Source organism: Acomys minous, assembly GCF_964271855.1.
Source record: "Acomys minous genome assembly, chromosome: 9".
Lineage (NCBI taxonomy): Eukaryota > Metazoa > Chordata > Mammalia > Rodentia > Muridae > Acomys > Acomys minous.
The window spans coordinates 57872741-57891397 of NC_140490.1; the positions used below are offsets into that span (position 1 = coordinate 57872741).

The 18657-nt window shown below is 40.0% G+C and overlaps 1 protein-coding gene across 9 annotated transcripts in view; it reads right to left on the reverse strand.

The window, feature by feature from the left end:
* Positions 1-18657, reverse strand: part of FARS2 (phenylalanyl-tRNA synthetase 2, mitochondrial) — a 402529-nt gene that overhangs the window by 340621 nt on the left and 43251 nt on the right. For 4 of the 9 annotated variants that reach the window (XM_084795446.1, XM_084795442.1, XM_084795445.1 and 1 more), the window contains one exon: positions 9503-9628. The exons of 4 other annotated variants lie outside the window; for them this stretch is intronic. The gene's annotated coding sequence lies outside the window, so the exon portion shown is untranslated. The remainder of the gene's footprint in view (positions 1-9502; positions 9629-18657) is intronic. One more of the 9 variants, XM_084795444.1, reaches the window with a different exon arrangement.

The following is an 18657-nucleotide window of genomic DNA, read 5'->3' on the forward strand; positions in this document are numbered from 1 at the left end:
ATTGTTTCAAGTCAGTTCATTAATAGCATATTTTAAAAACTATTTTAAGGAATTAGAAATACTACCACACAGAAAAATAACCTCTGGGCTAAGTTTTTTTTTCTCCTAAGTATTCTAAATATGTTAGTTTTTAATCTGTTTCTCTGAATAAATTCACTGCATATAAAATCCTGGGGTACTGGGTCTGGCAGAAAAGAGAATGAGTTACAGAACATGGGCACAGCTAGTCCCCAGGCCCAGAACTGGTAAAAGGAGAGGCTGACATCCTCCAGCATACCTCCCAACAAATGGAACTGCAGCAGCATCCTCGAAGCCTTCATGACTCATTTCCTATCCCTTAAACCAGAAAGCAACACAATTCCATATGTAAACTAACTGATCCAAAGTCCCATGTACTGACAAAACACTGCTGCAGGGAAGCACCGGGCCATGATTCATCCAGGCTCCTGCGCATCCTGCCACACACACTTTCTAGCCTCACCAACAAAAACCAGCCTACCACATTGTATTCCGTATGTTCTCTGTACAATTTCTTCACAAACTGAAGCAATCTTCCATTATAATTCGAACTTCCACTAATATTTTATCTACAGTAAAAACTGTCTTAACTGTAATGATGCATGTTCTTGTAATACCAGTACTCAAAGACTGAGGTAGGAAAACATGATCCCTACATATCAAGAACCTGTCAATGATAATAATCATAATGACAATGAAAAGGAAGAAGAGGAGAAGGAGGTCATAGTCTTCGTCTACGTTTGCACATCTGGGAACTGAGCTATCTCCTCTTTGCTATAGGTATTTGTTTCTTCTGCATAGGCTGTTCACGGCTCATGAAAACACTGTATCAGTTAAGACCCTAGTCTGTCTATCAGCTCTTAAGTTACCTGAGGATAGGGCAAATATTTTGTCATTAAATGGAATGTTTTTTTCCCAAATCAAAAGGAGTAACTCTGTTGTGAACATGTAAAATAATAGATTTTCAAATTACTGTTTACTCAAGAACCCATAGCATCCACTCACTTAGCAATGACATTTATATGGCACCATCTATTTTCCATAGCAGATCTCAAGGGACAGCAGTGAGAAAGGCAATTTGCAGTGAGTGTAGGAAGCCAAGTGCAAGCATAGGATCAAACATCACTCTGAAATTAATAATTCAAAGAGCAGAATAAGCCTGAAGATAGTAGAAAGGCAGAAGAGTGGAATTTCATCCCGTCACATCCACAAACCCCCATATAGCTAGCATCTCTCCACCTAAAATCACCTTACATCACTCTACGACCTTACTGGTGTTTGTAAGGACAACTAATACATGAAGGTGTTTAAATTACCAATATACAGAAGATACTCGCTCATGGTAGTTAATGTTATCCTACAAAGCCACTAGGATTACAGACTATAAAGAGGCAACGTACATAGAGAAATACAGGGTTGACTTCACAAAAGCTCCAAGTCCCATCATTGCCAAATGATCAATACATTATCTTGTCTTATGTGTTTCTGTTTCAATGTAAGTATCATGGTTAATATATTACATTAACATTGACTTCATGGCCAACACCTAAATGAAGCTAACACCTGTGATTTCTCAGCCGCATCTCACAAAGCTCCTACCCTCAGGGCTCCTAGAAGGAATTTCATGAATGGTTGAAGGTCATTTTAAAAAGTAAACTCAATAATAAAAACCATATGAGTATGCAAAATATGATACCAAACAGACCAACAAAAGGACTGTTGTGTCAGGATGAGAGCTGAAAAGTGAAGGTAGAATATCACCTAATTCAACCTCGGCAGCAGTGTGCATATCACTCGACTCTCACTGCCCCTGCTCTGCAAGTGTGTCAGTCTCAAGTGCTAATTCTAGATGCAAATAAACTATACAGAAGCCTAGTATAGTTTCAAGTCCTGATTGAATCTCAAGTCCTGATTCTAGGTAGAAATAAATTCTGAAGAGTGAGCAAATACGAATACAGCAGCCAAACATGGTGTAGACTGAGTGTACACCAACACACTGTTCACAGTAAAGTAAGCAGGTGGCTAGGAAGAGAAGGGAGCGAAACCTGTGTTTTACTCTAAGCCTTTTTATCCTTTGAGTTTTGCAGTAAAAAAGAAAAGAAAGGAGGGAAGGAGGGCAGGAGAGAGAAAACAGAGAGAATGCTTATATGTATGAATTTTATATTGATATGTGTGTATAAATAAATAGATTTTTTACACCTACAAAAATGAAATTTAGCTTTGGGTTTAAAAAATAAAAAAGACAAAGGAGAAAAAAGGAAAATAAAACAAAAATTGAAAGAAGCATCTATTTTTCCTATACTGAGGCAACTTAAGCAGATTCTTGTGTGAGGAAATGACACATAAGATGACTTAAAAGCAAAGAATATGAGCACCTCAAATTCTCAATTCCCACCAAAAGGGGAGGCCCCAGAGAACATGACACACAGAGAGACTATTTTCAAATAACCACATCAGAAAAATAACTTTCTTCAACAGCTATGCTCCCCCAGGAAACTTCAATGTGATGTTTTGTACCAGACAGCAGTCCTCCATGTGCGTTCCCAAGACTACCACCAGCAGTTTCACAAGGTACTAAGTGAGTGTGCAGTCACTACTTTAAAAACCCTCAAGGCAGGATCTGATGCCAGCTAAAGTCTAGTCTCATAAAAATAGAAATGTGTCAAAACACTGTAGTACTAGAAACTATACGTTTTTTCTACAGACAATGGTTGACTGTTTAAAAGACCTGTGGCTATGTTGTGCAATCACACGAGAGTCATAGACCAGACAAATTGTCTTGCTCTCTTTATGTAAGAGAGAACACTCATTTTGTGAAAAAAAAAAAAAAATTAAAATCACACATTCCTCTGGCAAGTACTGGTAATGAATGACTGGAACAGAGCCAGAGGGCATTTGTTAACTTTGACGATAACACCATGATAGGCTTGAATTACAGAGGTATAAATGTTTGCCAGGAAGTGAAGGATAATGTACCTCCTACCTGTGCGTTTCACTGTATGTAGGTTTATGAATAAATTAATAAAATTAAATTTAAAAAAAGAAAATCCACCTCATGGAAAGAAAGATGGATCTATAGATGGAGAGTGGACAAAGTGGATGGCAAAGCATGTATGAGGCCATGGTGACTGCTGAGTGCAGATGGGGCTTTAGGGAAATGTACCATGCACTATTCCAGCCCATTCTGTATACTTCAAAAGCTTCAATAAGATGTTGACAAGATACAGTAGGTGCTGGGTAATACCAAAAGTACCATGTATGTGTATTTCAAGTTCTAGAACATTGTAACGGTGGCTAAGACAGTAAAAACTGACAAGAAAACGGGGCTCAGACCCTGATGAAAACACAGATTTATTTCAGAAACTGCCACTTCATGAAAAATAGTTATAAGCTCCAGTATCAAAAATAATGTGAATGCATACATAGCAAATATTGTTGGAGATAATTACACATGTACCATGGGCCTAAGTAAGAAATGTCTTTTACAGGAACATGTGAATAACATACATAGTGTTAGAAGTAAGTTTTTACTGTGTAGCCCAGGCTAGCCTTAAAATCAGAGTAATCTTCCTTTCTTGGCCTCCTAGTGGTGGGTTACCGACATAAAGCACCAAGTACAGGTAGTTTCCTGTCTTACTTCACAGATGGAAAATTTGAGTCCAGATGGCTGCTCTTCCAAGACATCAGAGTCAAGGGTGCCTGGGTGCTGAAGGCCCTGCTGGTCTAGAGCCTATTGTTTCACACCACCAAGCCATGCAACCACCCCAGTACTCCAGGGTGTCTTTTAACAAAATTTCTCCAGTTATTTTGGTGACAAAGGATGAGAGGGAGAGAGGGAGGGAGGGAGGGAGGGAGGGAGGGAAGGAGGGAGGGAGGGAGAGAGAGAGAGAGAGAGAAAGAGAGAGTGAGTCTCCATTTCCTATGACAAAATGCTTCAAATCCAGAAAGTCCATTTTCTTTTTAACTGCCTATAAAAATTACATGCTTTTTTTCTGACTTTGACATATATTTGAAATTCAGATTCTTTAGTATTACTTAATATGAGCTGTGGGGATAATTAAGATAACGTGAAAATTGCAGGATAAAGTAAGAGAACAAAGAAAGGGAACATGTTTAAAGTTCAAGCCTCTCTCCTCAGCCACTTCACAGCAGTTAGCTGTCTGCTGCTCTCAAGCACACAATTCAACCACCTACCTGAAAATCTTCCTCTCTGCAGCCACTTGCCTTTTCCGCATGAGAAGGACATGGGCCTCATTGTGCGGGTCTGTGTAAAGACCTGGTGAGGAATGCCCTACTTCAAGGAGCTCTAGCTTTAGTTTAGTTATCTTACTCTGTGATCAAGGTCAATTTAATTTACCTAAGAATGGGGTAGCAACCAGTCAAATACACTCCACTGAACTGTATATGAGTCCAGTTGTATTGCTATAACAAAACACCTGAGGCTTAACAGGTTACTTGATTCACAATCGTAGAGGCTTGATAGGTCAGAATCTGCTGCCAGTCTTCTCATTGGGAAAGTTGTAGGGTAACACAAGGCAGGAGTACATGCCTCTTCTAAACACACTTCTTGTAAAGCCACTGGGACTCAATAATGGGATTCCATCCTGATGAGCATGTCTAATCTCCATCTTGTTACAAAAGCCTCGCCTCTAAACACCAGAGATGAAAATGTCCCACCTTCCTACTACTTCAGAGTGGAGACACAAGCTGCAGCAGAACCACAAGCCCATTAGCCAAAGAGCAAGCCTCACAGTCTCTGCAATACTAGCTCGCCTTGATATTTGTCTACATCAACGGAGCAGCCTGCCGTAAGATGTTGACCTCTATAACAGAGCAAAGAATGAACATCACACAAGGAAGCTGCTTTCTTACAGTCACCACCAGCAAAAGATCTGGTAATAGAATTGATGAGTACTAAGTGACTAACTATAATAAACAATAAGTAATAGCATTATTTATGGCATTGACTGAGTCACTAACTATGCAATTCAAATAGACGCAAGTCATCATCCTAACTCAATACCACTACTATTCTATAGAAGCTGGACAAGGTAACTCAGACTAATAATCACAACACTCAGGAAGCTGAGGCAGGAAGACTGCTGAGAGTTCAAAGTTCTTCCCTGGAGACACTAGGGGAGTAATTTCACTGTTGAATTTTTAATGTATAAAACTTATCCCTAATCACAGAGATATGAGTATCTGCAAGATAGAATGGCCTTCCTCCCACAGACCACTCCCAGATAGGGCCATGTGACAACAGCTCCCAGGAAGGCTTGCCCTTCCAACCCCCAGAGTCCCTGCTGCACTTGAGCCACCCACCTCCCTGGGCATCCACAGGTTCATGATGTTGTGTAGCTTGAAGAATATTTTACTATGATTCTACTTTTTAATCTACTTTCAGTTTCCCTTCACAGGAACTATAGCGTGTCATAACTTTTACTCTACTGAAAGTTTCTCTCAGTTTTTCCAGGTAGGAGAAAGTCAAAACACTAACAGTTGCACATCTCACCTGAACTGGGCTGAGGGGAATGAGACAAATACAATCACCTTGTGCAGATGACACTGAAGAAAACTATGCTCAGTTTCAGTACAAGGATGTACATAAGGAAGGTTACTTATCAAATGAGACATCCGCTCAGAGGCTATCACAGTGCTCACCATACATACACTGAACACAAACGTATCCAACATCCTAAAAAGCCAACCATACTGGACATAAAACTGCCCAATATATTGATAGTGGATGACTTCAACATCCCTCACTCACCAATAGACAAATACTGGAGTTAAATGACACCATAAATCAAATGGACCAAATAAGCCTCTATAGAACATCCACTCAAAGACTGAATTCTTATTAGCAGCTCATTTTCTCCAAAATCAAGCATATTTAGACTACAAAGCAATTACTAACAAATACAGGAAAACTGAAATAATAATACAGCTGAATATCAACATCAACAAGAACTGAAGAAAGTATACAAACATACAGAAATTGAACAACGTACTACTAAATGTTATTGGGTCAAGGAAGACAGGATTTTTAAAAAATTACAAAATTTAATTAAAATGAAAACAAAACATATCAAAATCTATGGGACACAATGAAAGTAGTCCTAAAAAAGTTAATAGGATTAAGCGCCTACATCAAAATATTTGAGAGATTTCAAATTAATAAATTAAAGAGACACCTGAATGGTTTGGAAAAACAAAACTCAAAAGCAGTAGCTGGGAAGAAAGAATCAAAATTCAGGACTGAAAAATTAATAAAATAGAAACCAAAAAAAAAAAAATCAAAGATCGGTTTTTTGCAAAGATTCACAAGATTGACAAAACTTTAGGCAAAATAACCAATAGAAAAAGAAAAATAACCCAAATTAACAGATAAAAGGGAGACAATAGACACCGAGAAAATTCAAAAATCTTAAGGATATACTTTAAAATTTTATAATCCACTTAACTAAAACATCTAAAAGAAGATTAATTTCTAGATATCGATGACCTAACAAAGTTAAAACAAGATAAAGTAAGTACATTAAACAGACCCAACAAGCCTGTAACAATAAAAGCAGTAATTTTTTTTGTTTGGTTTGGTTTTTCAAGACAGAGTTTCTTTGTGTAGCACTGACTATCCTGGAACTCAATCTGTAGACCAGACTGGTCTTGAGATCCACCTGCTCTGCCTCCCTAGCACTAGGATTAAAGGTGTGTACTACCAATGTGGCTAGAAGCAGTAGCTTTAAAAAGTCCCAGGGCCAGATAGCTTCAGAGAAGAATTCTACAGGACCTTTAAAGAACTAACACCAGGAGGGAATCTTCATCCCTACTAGCTTTCACAGTGCTGGAAGGTGCTATGTGTGCTACCCGGTAAGAAAAACCATCAACAGTCTTGCCCGTTAGTGAACTCAGTGAGCTTCAATGAGTGACCTTACAAGATAGGCACAGTGGTGCAACAGAACAAATGTTATGGGCGTACCCAACCACTTCTTAGACTTAAGGCTCTCTCTACTAGACACAACTCATGGCTGTTGCTATGAAATTGGCCAATAACCCATGTTGTCTAAGTGACAGGTCCTACAGGTGGACCTATACTAGTACTCTGCTAAACAGACATGGTAATGAACTTCTCCCTAAGTTCTTAGCTTTATACCCAAAGAATAATCCACCAACCCTCATCAGAGAAGCTTCTCTTTACAGCAGATGGTAACTAATACGGAAACACAACTGGTCAAGAGGCAGAGAATAATATATAGTGGCCACTCTAAATGAGACAAGCATTTCACAGCTCGACCCCTTTTCCCACTAAGGCTCAGGGGTCATCATGGAAGAGCACAAAGAAAGACTGTAAAGCCAGAGGTAGTGAAAGGCTGTAGCAAACAGTATTCTCTGGACCTAACAGGAAACTGCTCACATGAACTCACGGTCCCTATTTTCTGGTGCAGATTTTGTATAGTTTCTGTATAGAATCATATAATCTGCAAATAATGATACCTGGCTTCCTCCTTTTCCTATGTGCATCTCGCTTATTTTATTTCTCTAGCTAAGACTTCATGCACTGTGGTAAACAGAAGTGTAGGTCAACCACACCTTAGTAGGTAATCCTACACCCAGAAATAATATGGACAGCACAAATGGAAGTTGAGGAACTATTAAATTAGTATTTTTATGGAGGACATGAAGTAGGTGGTGGGGGAAACCAAGGAGAAGTTAAAGGAATAGGTTGAGGCTAAATATGATCAAAATAAATTATTAAAATTCTCAAAAAAAATTTAAAAGATGAAGCTGAGAGAAAAAAGTGGAAGAAAATATATAAGAGAAACTGGAGAGGAAGAAAAGGGGTGGACTTCATTAAAAATATGCTACATAAGAATTAGAAATTTTCAAACAATTAAAAAACAAAAGATCCTAAGACATGGCCACATACACCTGTAATGATACTTGGAAGATGCAGATTGGACAATCAGGAGTTCAAGGCCATGTTCGGCTGCCTAGAGAGTTTGAAGTCATGTGGCCTACATGAGACCCTACCTCAAACAAGCAAACAAACCAAAGATCTGACAACAAATCTTGTCATCTATAAAAAAGAATAGGATGCGGAAAAACAGATTTGATTTCGTTTAGAATGCAAGCCACTGCAGCACTCTAAACTGTACAGCCAGACTCCATGCAGGAAACACTTCCAAGCACTCAATGTTCACCCTCAAGCCACCTTCACAGGCTAAATGGGGCCTCCCCTGCCTTAGTTGTTGAAGAAACACATCCTGCCACATCACCCCAGTGAAGCACAACCATCAAGGGCTCCACACTGTCAAGCAATGTTGATTTGCACAATGACTTCAGTGTGACACATTTATATTAGTTGGTTAAAAAACATAGTTGAATTACAGAAATGTGCTGATACCAACAAGAACATAATCTGAGGCAAAGGTAAATATAATAAAGTGTGTTAATGTTGTCACCAGTAGTCAAGTGGACAAAGGATGTAAGATGATACATCAGTGTGATAAGGGCGGTTGGACGACAAGGGTGCACATATCCTGAGTACTAAAGAAAATAAAGACAGCCCAATCATTGAGTGAATAGGACGGGGCCTCAGAAAACACCACTATAATACAAAGCCAAAAACCAGCACTGTAGCATTCCGATAACTGTGGCTCAAACTACAAACTTATCTATCAGGAGAGAGTAGCCAGGGTTCTACAAGAAAAAGAAGGCAGGACAATGCCAAACTCTACTTCATGCATTCCTATACTACCCTTTATAATACTCTCACCAGTGAACACTTATTTAAAAATGCACTGACAATTATTTCAGTGATTAGAGCCAGTATTCCTGCTGACAGAAGCAGGATTTGAGCTACAAAATAACTAGTTTGCAAAATTGTCCAAGTTTCAATTTAGCACATTTTTATGTTTATAAAATCCATTTGTATTGAAGTCTTGAACATAAAAATTTATATTTACAACTAGAAATGTTACACTGTTTTTGTTCTTTAGGAATAAATAACTCATGTGTCTAACTTCTGTATATTAAATTTGAGTTATATTTTTCCAGGCTGCGTTATAAGTGGAAAAAGAGAACAGCATATGCTAGCAGAAAAAGGACCCAAAATCAGCATTCTTGGTACGACATGGCTTATATTTTCTTTGCAAAGCTAGCTCCTGCTGGGTATGACACGGGCTTATGACTCCTGAGTGGGAGTCATTGGTTTTGTGAGTCTCATATAGCCTAGGCTGGCCTGGATTTTACTATGCAGCAAAGAATGAGCTTGAATTCCTGGCCCTCCTGTTTCTAATTTTGCAATATTAAGATTACAGGTGAGTCTCCACAGTCAGTTTTATGATTAAACCCAGGGTTTTATGCATGCTGGACAGGCATTCTACCAACTGAGTTACATCACCAGCCCTAGAAGCTGCTTTCAGCCAAACACAGTTAATGGTGCAGAAGTTACAGATCCCCAATGAACTTGACTTCTGCCTACCTTGATTTGAGTTTGAGTGAGGATCCAAGTTCTGAGTGAGAATGTGGCCCAAATGGCACTGCAACTTCAGCCTTGCAACATCCTGAAGAGTAAACCCAGTGAGCTGTGACAGGACATCTGCAGAAACTATGGAACAGTAAGTGGGTCCCATGTACCACTGCTAATCCTGCTAATCTTGTGTTAATTACTATACAATAACAGACTATACAGTCAATAAATTATGCTGAATAAATGCCTTCCTATTCATGCTAAATGCTTTGAATACTAAAAGCTGAATCTACCAAGGTTCCCAATCTCATACACACACACACACACACACACTCACTTTTGATGTTCCAGCTAACAGGTTACCTTATCTCCAGGCCAAAAGAACTGATATTCTATATGCTAAAAGGGAAAGCCAGGTAAGTGAATACAGTCATTGCAAACTTAAAAACTGAACAAGGTAAGTAAATATATAAGAATCAATGGGGCCTTTAGTGGTTTGGGTATGAAATGTCACCCACAAGCACCTGTGTGTGTGAACTCTTGGTTCTTAGCTAATGGTGCTATTTTGGGAGTTTTTCATACTTTTCTGACATGTAGCCCGGCTGGTAGAAGGAGGTCACCGAGGGCGCACGTTGAAAGATACATATTGTCCTCTATTGTCACCTAGAGTCTGCATCACATTCTTGCAGTACATCAAGAATTCGGCTTCCTGCCACACCTTCTCCACCATCCTGCCACACCTTCTCCACCATCCTGCCACACCTTCTCCACCACCCTGCCACACCTTCTCCACTATCCTGGACAAAAACCTTAGGCCAAAATTAAGCACCCCTCCCGTCAGCTGTTTCAGTTGCCTGTTTTGTCAGAGCTATGAAAAGGGTAACCATTGCAAGGGCTCATTTCCCTCTCTGTTCTCTTGTGCTCTCTGTATATCCCAAACTATGGCTGCCACTGTAACGACTCTTCACAATACCTACAATTTCTAGCTACTGGAGCATAAAAAGGGCCTTGAGATTTTAAAATGGTAAGACAGCAATGTCCTTGCTCCTTCAGAGGAAGAGCCTTCATTTTCTCTGTATTTTATAGCCCTGAACGATATACTTAGAGCTAAGATTATTGTCTATTCTTAGTGTTCATAACAAAAAAGCAATCTTAGCATTGGGTTTATTTTAACTGCCCCCCTCAAAGATAGTATTGCATAAGTAAGACTAAAATTGTTAAGGGGGAAAGCAGTTGAACTGAAATCAGCTATCCACAACTCTGCAGTGGTTCTATGAGGTCCAATAAGAGCTCAGAACTGAAGAAGTTCTCCGCTCCTTCTAGTCTCCAGAAAGGCATCAAGGAAACAGAGCCAGCACCTCTGAGATCAACAAACCCCAACGATAAAATCTATTCTTATCTCTCCCTTCTTTACAAAAAGCCAAATAAGTGCTCAGAAGAAGAAAAATAAAAAATAAAGGTGAGTGTCTGCTATCTGCAACATTTACTGTATAATATGACTACAATAAAAGTGATTGTGCTACAGAAAAAATATTAGCTGTTTTTCACTTTCCTTTGCTAGGTATTATAAGCTGTTTCACTATTGCTTACACAACTTCTACAAAACTTTTCATATGCTGAACAACTCATTATAATTTGGTTTCACCTAACAGAAGTGACAATAGTTTACATTATAACCAATTAGTAGTTGCTCAAACACATGTTAATTTTAAACTGAGAATGTTTGAACAAAATAAGCACTCAATAGTTTTTGTCTAAATGACATCTGTGCATTTAATTAAAATAATTATAGATGTCAACACTGGTCAAATATAACATCAGCACATAAGTATAAGACAGAAAGAATAAAAACACATCTATTAATAGCATTATAGATACAGTTCATCCATGCAGAAGTCTTCCAACATCGAAGGAGAAACATAAAGTACTTGTATTATGTTAACTGTGGTTCTTCTCATGGCACTGAAATTGCTTCTTACTGCCAGGTCTCAGGGGAGCATGTGTGTCTCAGTCAGACCTAAGCTGTCTCTGATCACTAAGGATCAGAGAAAGACACAGTGAAGCAGGCAAGGCCTTTGCAATAAACTAACCACTGAAAGCAATAGAAATTTCTGAGCTTGGAATAGGAATTCAGAACTACAGCTCGGCAGGGCATGAGTACATGTGTCTAGGAAACCTCTGCTCTCAAGGTCAAATGTCAACAGACGATGATGGGCCTGATAAAATAAATTCACTTCCACTAGCTTCACATAAATCATCAGATCATCAGAGAAATCACCAAAAGGCAGGATTAGACCCTAATCTTAACTGTGTGTGTGTGTGTGTGTGTGTGTGTGTGTGTGTGTGTGTGTGTGTGTCACACATACACATATAATGCTTCCCTTTTTCAGATAGAGCTAACAAACACAAGACACAGACAGCATTGACCAACTGACCAAGGTTCCTCAAAACCAGAGAACAACAGGATTCGCCTGTGAAGACTCCCAATGTTGCTAGATGCATTTTTTAATTTCTTGGTAGTATAACTTTTCTGACTAGTTTCCTTTGTATTCAACGATTTCTAATTACTTTAATTTAAGAGGAATAAGAAAATATTACAGAGAACAAAATAAGAAAACAGAAAGAAAGAAACTCATGCACAACAACTACTAAGTGTCTCCTACTTGAGGCTACCGTAACATGCAGGATGAAAGTCAGTTTCTGACTCTAGGGTATGTTTAGGGTACAATCCTGTCATCAGCATTATTACCACCATGACCACAGCCCCTTTCTAAATATCACTGGCTACTAGGACTGTAGAAGCTCTTCACATGTATTGTCTTCTGGAGCTACGTTTGCAGACTTTGAATGATTCTATACTTATAAATATACGTTCATCTCGTCAGGAGTCATGGTGAATGCCTTAATCCTAGCACTTGCACTTGGGGGGAGGATTCAGGTAGATCTCTATGAATTTGAGCTCATCCTATCTGCAAAGTGAGGCCAAGACCAGCTAAGGCTACATAATAAATTAATCTCGCAATTTCATATATAACTCAATGTATGGAAATAAAACTCAAAATGAAATGGTAAGCTTGCCCTGTCTCCTCTATCTCCTCTACATGTGCTTCATGTGTGCATAAAAATACATATGGAAAGCCAAATATCCTCAAATTTAATTTTTTTAATTTTAATTTTATTAATTTATTCAGATTACAACTCAATTGTTATCCCATCATTTGTATCCTCCTGTTCCTCCCTCTCTTCCACTTCCACCCTATTCCCCTCCCCTAGGTCTAAGACTGAGGCCGGCCTCTTCCCCCACTATATGGCCATAGGCTATCAAGTCTCATCTGGGTAGCCTGCTTATTCTTTCTTTGAGTGTTCAAATTTAATTTTTAAATAAATTCCTAACACACCACTTAGCATCATTCTAAATTAAGAATTTGCATTGGTGGCATCCTATGGCTATACAGCAGTGAGGACAGATCCAGATGATAATCTAAAAGCACTAAAATGCTGGCACTGAGTTTTCTACTGAAAATGTGTAAGTTGCTTGAAATGGTTTGTCAAAATGAGCATGTCTATGAAAGGCATACCGTACATGCATGTCTGCACACACACAGAAGTGTTTTTATTACAAACTAAAACCTGAGAGGTTTAGGACAGCTTCCAAAAGATCAAATATGCACTTAGAGATGCTGTAACTTTTAAAAGAGATGGCAAAATGGATGATGCAGAGGGAGAGTTCACCAATTACCAAATTCAGGGAAATTATGCCTGCATATCTCTTTGCTGAATTAACTCTTCTCTCCAAAAAAAATTAATAAGGTAAAGAAAAACAGTTAACATGTTTCGTCTTTCATTTTTTTAATATTTTATTAATTTACTCATATTACATCTCAATTGTTAGCCCATCCCTTGTAGCCTCCCATTTCTCCCTACTGCTTTCCCCCTACTCCCCTCCCCTATGACTGACTGAGGGGGACTTCCTCCCCCTGTATATGCTCATAGGATGTCAAGTCTCTTCTTAGTAGCCTGCTATCCTTCCTCTGAGTGCCACCAGGCCTCCGCATCAAGGGGACATGGTCAAATATGGGGCACCAGAGTACGTGTGAAAGTCAGACCCCACTCTCCACTCAACAGTGGAGAATGTCCTGTTCATGGCTAGATCTGGGTAGGGGTTTGAAGTTTATTGCAAGTATTGTCCTTGGCTGGTGCCATAGTTTGAGCAGGACCCCTGGGCCCAGATCCGTGTGTCATATGGTTCTTCTTGTAGTGCTCAACCATGGTCATAGCAGCCTTATTCATAACAGCCAGAACATAGAAACAGCCTAAGTGCCCCTCAGTAGAAGAATAGATGAAACTGTGGTACATATACACTATGAAATACTACTCAGCTATTAAAAACAAGGAATTCCCAAAATTAGTGAACAAATAAATTGAACTAGAAATTATCATAATGAGTGAGTTCACCCAGAAGCAAAAAGAGTCAAATGGTATATACTCACTTATCTCGAGACATTAGCCCAAGGGGCATGCCCCATGAAAGTCTTCACTTACTAGGAAAGTGGGTCAGAGGGGAGGACATTCTATTGGGACTTTAGGTGAGAGAAGCATGGGAGAATGGAGAAATAAAAGGATCCAGAGAGCCGTCTTTCATTTTTAAAGGGCACTTGGCTAATACTTCTATAGAGGTTTCATGTTCTATTTGGTAATTAAGATATCATACCAACATAAGTTATTATGGCTAAGAAGCAGCTACTGCCAGCTGCACGTATGAACAGTCTAACTTGATTTACCATGGTTGGGGTTTTTTCAAATCTACTCAATAATTAATGTCTGTGATACCCATTAAATGTATGAATTGCCTACTAATAGGTATGTCCACTAATGCAGAGTTGGGCTGAAAACTGGGGATAACTGGACCAACTACTTGAATGGATTGGAGAAAATATGAACTCATCACAAGAAGACAGATAAATCCATGTGAACTGTAAATGTTGCCAGTGGAAGAGGGGTGATCCACCACACAGCCATTATGTACCCTCACCTGCCTGTTCAGTGTAACTGTAGGAGGTAACAGAAAACACCACAGAGCCAATCTTGCTCCTCTCTGAAGACCCTTTGGGGTCCCATGTTGACAACAGGTCCAACCTCAAAATTTTTAAAAGGGGAGGGTCAAGCCTGCTGCCCTGGGAACTGGAGCTTTAACAAAGATGATGGACAGTGAGGAGGTGGAGGAGCTCCAGGCCCATCCAGCCCACCCCTGTTGGAGAGATTCAGAGTGGGAGATACACACACACACACACACACACACACACACACACACACCTGAGTTAGGGTTCATTTGTAGAGTCACATACTAGATGTAATAAGATGATGTTCTCTTGTACCCAAAGCTACACCAGATCCCCAACTCCAGAGAGTTACACACCATAGGAAAGGAGTGCAGAACACACATTCCACAGACAGTCCAGGGAAACAAATGGTGCTGAACTGAACAATATGGAGCAGCCTCCTGTGGGATGTGACCTGTATGAAAGGGTCAGGTAGGAAGTAGGGAACTGTCACACAGAAAGAACTGTATTTCAAATTGTCACCATGTATTGCCAAACAACTTTACACAAGGACTGACCACCAGTAACACAGAAAAGCTACTTTCCAGTTCTACACAAGCATGGCACTTATGAGATTTTGCCCCCATCTCTGCTAGTCTGGTGATTAAAAGTACATGCTTCCACATTCATTCATGAGGACATTAAAATATATTCGTGCCTTTATTATATTTTAGTTCCTTTTTGATTCCCTGTTCTAAGATACTGATTGTTTTCTTAGTTATTTGTCCATCATGTCTCCTACAATACCGCAAATGCTCATGATCTATCTTTTATTCTTCATCCCAGTACTTAACAATTATTCTCTAAAAGTTTTCATGAAATAGATGGCATCTCCATAAGCAAGGGGACCATTTTGTTCGTGTCCAGCATGTAAACGGACACTAACACCTACTGAGGACTCTGTTGCCTGAGCTACAGGAAGAATCTGTGCCCAGCTCCTGCTCTGCCATGGCTAAGTGGTAGGACAGATTAATATGACATGGAGGCCACACTCTGCTGAAAGGGAGTCCATTCAGGTGAGCACCCAGGTGTACTCTGCAGCAGAGTCCTTGCCAGGCCCACATGTACTGATGGCGGAGTGCAGGGTACTACAGTACTACATTCAGCACTGGGGAGCAGAGTTAATTAAGCATCCCTGGCTATTCAACACAGGCTGGATGGACAGGGGCTTGGAAACAGGGCATGCCAGAAGTTCCTTTCACTTTTGCCTTTGAAAAAGAAAACCAATTTCACACACGCCTTTAATCCCAGCACTTGGGAGGCAGAGGCAGGCAGATCACTGTGAGTTCGAGGCCAGCCTGGTCTACAAAGCAAGTCCAGGACAGCCAAGACTACACAAAGAGACCCTGTCTCAAAAAACAAAAGAAGAAGGAAGAAGAGGAGGAGGAGGAAGGCGGGGGGGGGGGGGGAGAAAGAAAGAAAGAAAGAAAGAAAGAAAGAAAGAAAGAGAAAACCAATTTGAAAAATGGCCACCAGAGCTGCCAGCCAGGGAGATGGTGAGTATCCAAAGGTGACTACAGCGCTGCAGATCTGTGTAGCAATCCTGCAATATTCTAACACTCTTAAGTAAAAGGCAAAACTTTAAAGGGTGTGTTTTCCACACAATGCTCAAATTTTCAATCAGAACCTGTGAGGGACACAGACAGTACAAGGAGGCAGATGCTTGCCAGTGCTTGCTGACAACCTCCTTCTTGCTGCAAGATGGCATATGTCTCAACATGACAATTTTGGGAGGCAGGTGACAAAGAAGTGCGTGTTCCGTCCTCTACAGAAAGCCATTTGACTTCCCCTCAAATACACATCTGCAGGGGAGATGGAAGCTAAAGGTCAGTGTGCCAGGAGATTTCACATTAGAGACAGCAGACAAGTCCTCACCTAGGCAATTAGCTAATGGCTTTTTACATGGCTATGGAAGTCACTTGAGAGAATGAGTTAAATAAATGTGAAAGATATGAACAAGTGTGGAGAAGAAGAGGCAACATAGCATAGTACAAAACCTTAGATACTTGACCACTCTTCACCTCACACAAGAAACACTTCCTGACCAAGTGCTGTATAAAAGAAAGACAAACATGAACAACCCATCCGCACTTCCCACAGTCTTACCTCTACGCAAGGACACACTACAAAGACTCCACCTATAGACAATACAAGAACAGATAAACAAACTAGATTTTAAGTCTCTGAGCGTTAGTCAATTAGCCCATTGTAATCAAGCCTGGGATACATAAACATAGTAAAAGGAGAGAAACTGGGTATATGACCCCCTTGTATGTGGGATTCAGAAACAGGTTGTGTGGAAGCAGAAGAAAGCCATTCTATTTTTTATTCTCTTGATGTCTAAGTGACCCTAACTCACTGGAAACTACCACGGCCATATCTAATGGGGAAACATTGAAGGTCATAAAGCCAGCACAGCTGCTTGACAAAGATCCAGCAAAGCGGAATCACATGGTCCCAATAACATCATGCTATTTTTCACTTTTGGTCTTGAGTTCCATGTGTTACATGATTGGAGGACTTTTAATATTTGTACAACTTGGAAATACTGGACTGAATAGAAATGTCTTATGAACCACTTATGTCTTCTCCCAGGAATACTACTTCTAAGCTTCCCAAGGAAATTCCAGAGCTTGTTACCCTTCTACTTTTAGGGAGATGTCCGTAGCTGGCCCTACTTGAAGGTTTTCCTTGTGCTCTTGAGGTTGTGACTCACATGCAGATGTCAAAGATCTCCTTATGACAGTCTGGCTCTAAATTAGGCTTGGACCATCTGCCCCTGCACTTACTCAGGAACAAGATAATCAGAACAAAGTAAACTTTAAAAGGTAAACAAGATTTGGTGGGAAGAGGCAGCTAGATGATCTGCTGCCTCTTCCTACTATGTGCTCAGGCAATTACACGGTATATAAGATTGGGGACCACATATGGTATGCCCCTCAAGGAAAAGATACTGCAACAAAGTTACACTGCCTGGAGTTATCTCTGCCCTACATAGGAGCTTATACTGATGGGCAAAGAATAGTGTGAATAAATGATAAAAGAATGAAGTATTAACCCACCCCTTTTCTACAAAAGTTAGTTTGTACAGGACCATTGTGGTGTTGTATGACCAAGGAACAAAAAAATAAAAATAAAAACAAGATTAAACATATAAACAATTCTACAAAGATATAAACAGTGTATTATGGCAGAAATAGAATAAAAACTGCAGCAGCTTTGACCGTAGGCTTCTTCTTAGGCAGAATGACAACTAACATACTGACCATTAAAAGTTGGTAAAACACTGCTTGGAACATGTCAATCTACTCAGGCTGGTTTGGAGACTTCTTTTCTGTCTAGTGTCCTTGAAACCGCAAGAGCAACCATACTGAGAATGGGCTGCTACGCTTTGGCAAAATATGCCTCTGGATTCTTAATAGTTGAGTTATGGGGTTGATGAGTGAAAAATGATTGTAATAGATAACTCACTTCTACCACAGTTTATCAATGATGACTAAACTTTTGACCAAGAGGAAGTTAAAACACATGTCCAGAGACAAAAATGATACGATCTATGTTTTGGAACAGCATGAATCTAGCCCTACCTACGGAGGTCCGTATAAATAAAGAAGCACTCTGACTGCCCGTCAGTAGGCTGCAAGACTCCCCAGACTCCCACGCCTGACTCACTCCTCCCTCACCAACTAACCACTCTGCGGGACCTGGCCATCCCTAGGGCTAGCGCCCAGCGGATTACCTATGTGAGTGAGATGACTCTGGATAGATGACTCTGAGATGACTTGGCTACTTCCTGTTGTTGTGTCAGGCTGAAATCCAAATGCCTAACATGACAGATAGCATTAAACAGACCTTTAGAAAGTGACTAGGGCATGGGGCAAAACATCATAAAAGGGACCAGTCTCCATGTGAGAAGCAAAGACCCAACTTGCCTGTTCCAGAATGTGAGGAAACAAATAAGCAGCTGTCATCGAAGAGAAATGAACCCTCATGAGTCACCTCAACCACATGCTTTGATTGTGGACTTCCCAACAGTAAGAAAAGCATTTCTGTTAACTTAAGCATGTG